The sequence below is a fragment of the Paramisgurnus dabryanus genome, chromosome 6 (assembly GCF_030506205.2).
Source record: "Paramisgurnus dabryanus chromosome 6, PD_genome_1.1, whole genome shotgun sequence".
Lineage (NCBI taxonomy): Eukaryota > Metazoa > Chordata > Actinopteri > Cypriniformes > Cobitidae > Paramisgurnus > Paramisgurnus dabryanus.
In genome coordinates, this window is record NC_133342.1 from 11773466 (window position 1) to 11779849 (window position 6384).

At 34.5% G+C, this 6384-nt stretch overlaps 1 long non-coding RNA gene across 1 annotated transcript; it reads right to left on the reverse strand.

Moving 5' to 3' along the window:
• Positions 1 to 1053: 1053 nt before the first annotated feature.
• On the reverse strand, positions 1054 to 6018 carry LOC135757824 (uncharacterized). Its single transcript, XR_010536338.1, has 6 exons — positions 5953 to 6018; positions 5808 to 5870; positions 3337 to 3396; positions 3174 to 3228; positions 2518 to 2577; positions 1054 to 2040 (listed from the first exon to the last, which is right to left on the reverse strand). It is a non-coding gene; the product is annotated as an uncharacterized lncRNA (long non-coding RNA).
• Positions 6019 to 6384: the final 366 nt, after the last annotated feature.

The window sequence follows — 6384 nt, forward strand, 5'->3', positions numbered from 1 at the left end:
TTATGTAAAACATATTTCAATATCATGACATCATTTCATTATTTGTAAAATTGGTTATATGAATATGGCACACATTAACTTCTTTAGATAGATAAACACATATTAAATCTTTTACTGCAATACTACTTCTAAGCAAACACTTTAATCATTATTAAAAACCATCTGTGAGTAAAGAAAACACACACACACACACACACACACACACACACACACACACACACACACACACACACACACACACACACACACACACACACACACACACACACACACACACACACACACACACACACACACACACACACACACACACACACACACACACACACACACACACACACACACACACACACACACACACACACACACACACACACACACACACACACACGTGTTTTAGTACATTTGTGAGGACCATGACCCTAGGGTGTGTTGTGAGGACCCAGTGTTCCCCTGACACTAGGACAATGAAAAAAATATTTTTACCACTAGGGGGGAGTAGACAAACAGAATATCACTTAAAATTTCAACAAACACGATACACGCGAAACTGGTGAAGTTGGTCGGGGTTTTGAGGACCCGGCGGTTGCTATGCAGATTTGAGAGCACATAATGGCGGTTTTAAAGACTCATTGGACGCGGTTTTAAAGAGTTATATAGGTACTAATCTTTATAAGACTAAACAACTGTTTTAATCACTTAATGAACTTATTTTATTTTTATGTACTATTTCAGTAATTTGATAGTTTCCTATTTAAATGTTGCATTTAAAACATGACTAACTTAAACGTGTACTAATGAATGTAATTGCACTACAAGCCACTTTTGTGTTCAAATAAATTTTGAATTCAAGTTTCTTACAGTATATAGTAGGTTATATAGTCTCGTTTATTGATTGATGGTCATTGACACAACCCTTACGAAAATTAACCATGGTTTTATTGTGGTAAAAGTGTAGTAACCATGTTTTTTTTAGTGTATTGATTACTATGAGCAAAACCATGGTTTTACTACACTAACCATGGTTTAACTATGGTTTTTGAAAACCATGGTTGTCAAAACCATGGTTATTTTGTGGTTACCATGGTTTTACTACAGTAACCATGTTTTTTTTTTTAACTGTAGTAAAACCATGGTTAATTTTTTTTACATATTTGTTGTCAGTGAATCAATAAAATTGTGAAGTGCTATTAGAAAATTATTAACAAAATTAATCTGTTAATTTTGTTTGTAACATAATAAATCTATGATGAACATTTACATTAACCAATACCATTTCAAGTTTTTTTTATAATTATAATTTTAAACCTGTTGTATGAACTTAAGATAAAAGGTTTGACATCCACCACAATTCATCCTCCAAAATAAGAAATCAGAAGACATTTATTTGAATATTCAAGAATATATACTTGTATATATAATTTTAATGAAAATGATGAATCCAAAGCCTGTCAAAATCAAACCTCAATATATATCAATGGCTTACAAGGCCAACACTTCCCTTTATTTGGAAATGTGCTTGTTTTCCAACTTCCCCGCAGTTATAAGTTAAGTTGAACCTTTTTTAAATCTATTCAGCCGATCTCCAGGTTACATGTGATGTTAATGGTCTAATTAGATTTAATGATGTATGCTAAAAGTGTTATCGCCAGACCCGGAGATGGACTGAATAGATTCCAAAAGGGTAAAACTTAACTTATTAACAGTGGGGGAGTGGGAGAATAAGCCTATTTCCAAACAAACGTGCTCCTAAACAGTAAAAAAATTACCCATCAATTTAAGATGTCAAATTACTCATACTTATTTTCAATTTTGAATAAACTATCTCTTTAAGCATAAAAAAACATGTTTTACACACAAAAAGTTAATCAACTTTTTTTCTTTCAAGATTGAATGATATTGTGCACATGATTTTAAATATCTTTCCAGTCCCTGTTTTGTAGCACTGGTTCTTTCTCTTGGTACACTTGTCTTTGCCAGGAACTGCCTTTTTTTCAGCATCACTCCAGGGCCTTTTCCCACTCTTCTGCCTAGGAGAACCTAAAAACAGTAAACAGAAAGTCACAAATTTAATCTCCAAGTCATAAAACCATAGAATGATTGCAAACAATATTTATAGCAAGCAAGTGTGATTGTGGCATTAACATCATTAAAATCACTATGTATGCATGTCTTATAATTTTTGTGTATTATAATATTTTATATGTGCATTAAACCTAAACTCAAGAAAAAATATAGTAATATATGTTATAGCACTGGCCCGATTCTTGCTTGGAACTGTAGAGTCCGGGTCAGCTCTTGAAAGGGGCATGTTTCATAGATTGTATATAGCTACATGTTTAACTTGAAATTTACTTAAATATGAAACCAGTTCCATAAATTACTGAACTGTGTGTGTATAGAACAGGATTAAGCATTAAAAGTGAAGTGACAACCAAATTAATATGTAGTACCTTTATGTAGTATTAATATGTAGTAGGGACCTTTATGAATTAACTTTACATCAAACAATCTTACAATTTCTCTCAGTCTTTGATGATCTCTTGTCTTTGGTTTTTATGTGTGAGTCAGGGCCTTCTGGGTAAAGAACATAGACAGTTCATGATATATGCACAAATCAAGTCAAAACATACTTTGCTCTACATGTCTGAAAGTACATATTCCATATGCAGTGCGTATGTATGTTAGTATAATTAAACAATGGTAAAATGAATAGCATACTTTATGTATATAAACACGGTAAAATATTTAACAAGATGTTATACATATAATTTTTCAACTCGTGATAAGTGTTTTGCTTTAATTGCTTCATACGTGAATTAAACAAATACAGACAAAACTACTGAAAAACTGTATTTACATCCATTTAGGGTGAAATTTCTGCATTTTTGTGTAAATCTGTGTTTATTCTGACCACAAAACATGCGCTATCACTTTAAATCAGCGTGTGCAGCTTGCGTGCCGTACAGCAAAAATAGACTCGCTGCCGAAACGATTGCAGCACTGCTGCACCACACCGCATCTGCAACGGACCGGACGGACCGCATACGTATACTGTGTGAAAGCTCTAACCTGTTAACATGGGATGTAAAAAATTACGCACCGCAAACGTACTGCATACGGAGTATGTGTGATACAGGCGTAAGCTGTATACAGTATGATAAAATACATACCATCTGAGTTGGAATCATAAGGCTCGTCTGGCTCAGGTCTGGGTTCTGCACAATTCTGGAAAAGAGAAAAGAAAGTATCAGTACATCTGTATTGGTACCGTGAATAATGTCAGTGGAGAAGACAATCAACTATATGAATTAACTTTACATCAAACAATCTTACCATTTCTCTCAGTCTTTGATGATCTCTTGTCTTTGGTCTTTATGTGTGAGTCAGGGCCTTCTGGGTAAAGAACATAGACAGTTCATGATATATGCACAAATCAAGTCAAAACATACTTTGCTCTACATGTCTGAAAGTCTAGGGCTATTCAATTAGTCTGTCATGGGGTCCAGTTCATGAAAAGCATCTCAAATGAGGGGCCTGAGATATAGCAATGATGACTACATTTCCCTACATTTAAATATAGTCATGCTGTTTTTTGAAACATACAACAACATCAGTGCATTGTAAGACATCCAACTAAGCTTTTTTTCTACATTCAAAAGGGGTAAATAACAGAGCCATATTACACTCAATTTAACACAAGAATTTAACTTATTTACTCACTAGGCTTGTGCATGTGTTCAGTAATACGATAAACCACGGTAGTAAAACTGCACGGTAGTGTTATTGCGGGGTCTTCAAATTAACGTGAAAAAGACTTTTGATTGCTGGCGTGCTGGCGATAGACAATTTCCCTATGTGTAGAATGTGTGGACGGAAAGGGGCAGCAAAATACGGGAACACAAACTTTACAGACAATCATCCACAGTTCACGGAGATAAAGGTAAGATACATTGCATCGTATCTCATATCTTGTGTCTAAATAATAACAGTTAAGTGTCCACTTAGCAATGCTAAGGTCCGCTAGCTAACGTTACGCTAATGTTTAGTTTGTCTAACATTTGTCTAACGTCTATTAAGCTAACGTTATACTGGCTATCCTAATATATATCCGGTTAAACATATATTATTAATTATAGCTGAAATTGAGTCTAACAGGTAACGTTACAGTAAGTTAATTACTTAATAAATAGACTACAATTAATGTAAAGTGCAAAACGCAACTGCTACCAGGTCACGCAAGTTTGATCATATAACCCAATTTACAGTATCTTTACACCGGTACGTTATATTTTACAAAAAAATATGATTTAAATTTTCAGAATTGTGTTTTATGTATATTTTAATTGTGTACATTATTTATGTATATTTTCATTGACTGTGAAATCCACTATACAAATAAATGTGAATTGAATTAAGAGATGTGTCACTGTCTGACTGTCAGTAATAATGACCATTTAAACTTACAGCCATGAATCTAATGTTACATACATAATTTATTTGACTATGTATGTTGAATACACAGTACAGTGGGTACAAATGGGTATATTTAGCTGTATGTGTTCTTTTACTATAATTGAAGGAACACACATATTTGTTTATCATATTTAATCATACAAACAAGCAAAAAAAGACTAAATATCAGTAAGCTTTACCTTCTTTTTATTCTCTATAATTGTCTAAAATGCATCTTTAAAGCATAACATAATATTTTCTTCCCTGTTTTACAGAGTATCCAAGCATCTAGCAGTGCTGCTCCTGGCTCATTTTTAGCTGAAGCCATACAGTCAAAGGTCAAAGAGGCTTTCTAACGTTGGGGTGCATATGGATTGATGATATTTTGCACTTAATTAATCATTTAAACCACTAAAGTTGTCTTCTTGTGCAGTTTGGACTTTATTCTGTTTGATTCTGATTGGTTCAGTTTACATATTTCTACTGGATATTGTTTTATATATATAATTTTAACAAGTTTAAGTTATTAAACCTTTTATTTACACCATAACAATGACATTTGCTTATCTTTTCAACCTGTTTTTGTTATGCATTTCAAAACTGTGGTAATATCGCCTACCGTAATAAAACCTTCATAAATCACAGCAACATGAAAATTTAACACCGGCACAAGACTATTACTCACTTAATTGCACGTAACAAAAGTAAGTTATAATATGGAACATAACATTGTTATATGCTGTTTTTTGACAAGTAAATTATTCCTGTAGCCCTATATTTTGCGATGAGTGATTACTCAGTTTAATTGCATTCTTGTGTGAGAACGATGACTCGCATAATATTTGAAACTTTGCCTGCTTTGAATTTCGGAGACTTGCCAGGATCTCTTGGTATAGTTCACTAAATCGTTTCAGTGCGTTTCCATTACTAAGCCATCTAATGTCATTGTGGATATGCAAGTCATTGAGCTCACGTATCTGACAACAACTGACAGAAAAGGTGGTGTTGTAAGCTTGAAAGACAACAAATAAAGTTAATAACGGCCATAGAGTCCGTGGTCTCTTTAACTCACCACTGTCACTCATCGCGTCTTACGGGAGAAGCTGCTCGCTCTACTCGCCTAAAGTCACGTGACTCACGCTCTGCTGTTCAGCTCTTGCTGTATGAAACAGACGCACGCGCGTAACCTTATAACAGTATGGCCGTTGTCCATCTAAACTTCATTTATTCTAGATATGTCTTTTCACACTAGACTACATGAAGGGCCGGAACGGATTATCTCAGGGGCCAGGTTCGGCCCGCAGGCTGCCAATTGAATAGCCCTGCTGTATACAGTATGATAAAATACATACCATCTGAGTTGGAATCATAAGGCTCATCTGGCTCAGGTCTTTCTTTCTGGGTTCTGCACAATTCTGGAAAAGGGGAAAGAGAACATTGTATTGTATTGGTAAACGTGAATAACGTGCGTGGAGAAGACAAGCAACTATATTTTACCATTTCTCTCAGTCTTTGATGATCTCTTGTCTTTGGTCTTTATGTGTGAGTCAGGGCCTTCTGTGTGAAGAACTAGACAGTTCATGATATATGCACAAATCAAGTCAAAACATACTTTGCTCTACATGTCTGAAAGTCTGTATACAGTATGATAAAATACATGCCATCTGAGTTGGAATCATAAGGCTCGTCTGGCTCAGGTCTTTCTTTCTGAGGTCTGGAATATTCTGGAAAAGAGGAAAGTGAAGATCACACATTACAAGTTACATCTGTATTGGTAAACGTGAATAATGTCAGTGGACAAAGCAATCAACTATACACAGCAAAAAATGGAGAGTTAAAATATCAGTGTTAAACATTTCTGAGTTGAATTCAACTCCTAAAGAGTAAATTTTACTTAATTGAGTTAATTGCTAGAGTTAATCATGCCAG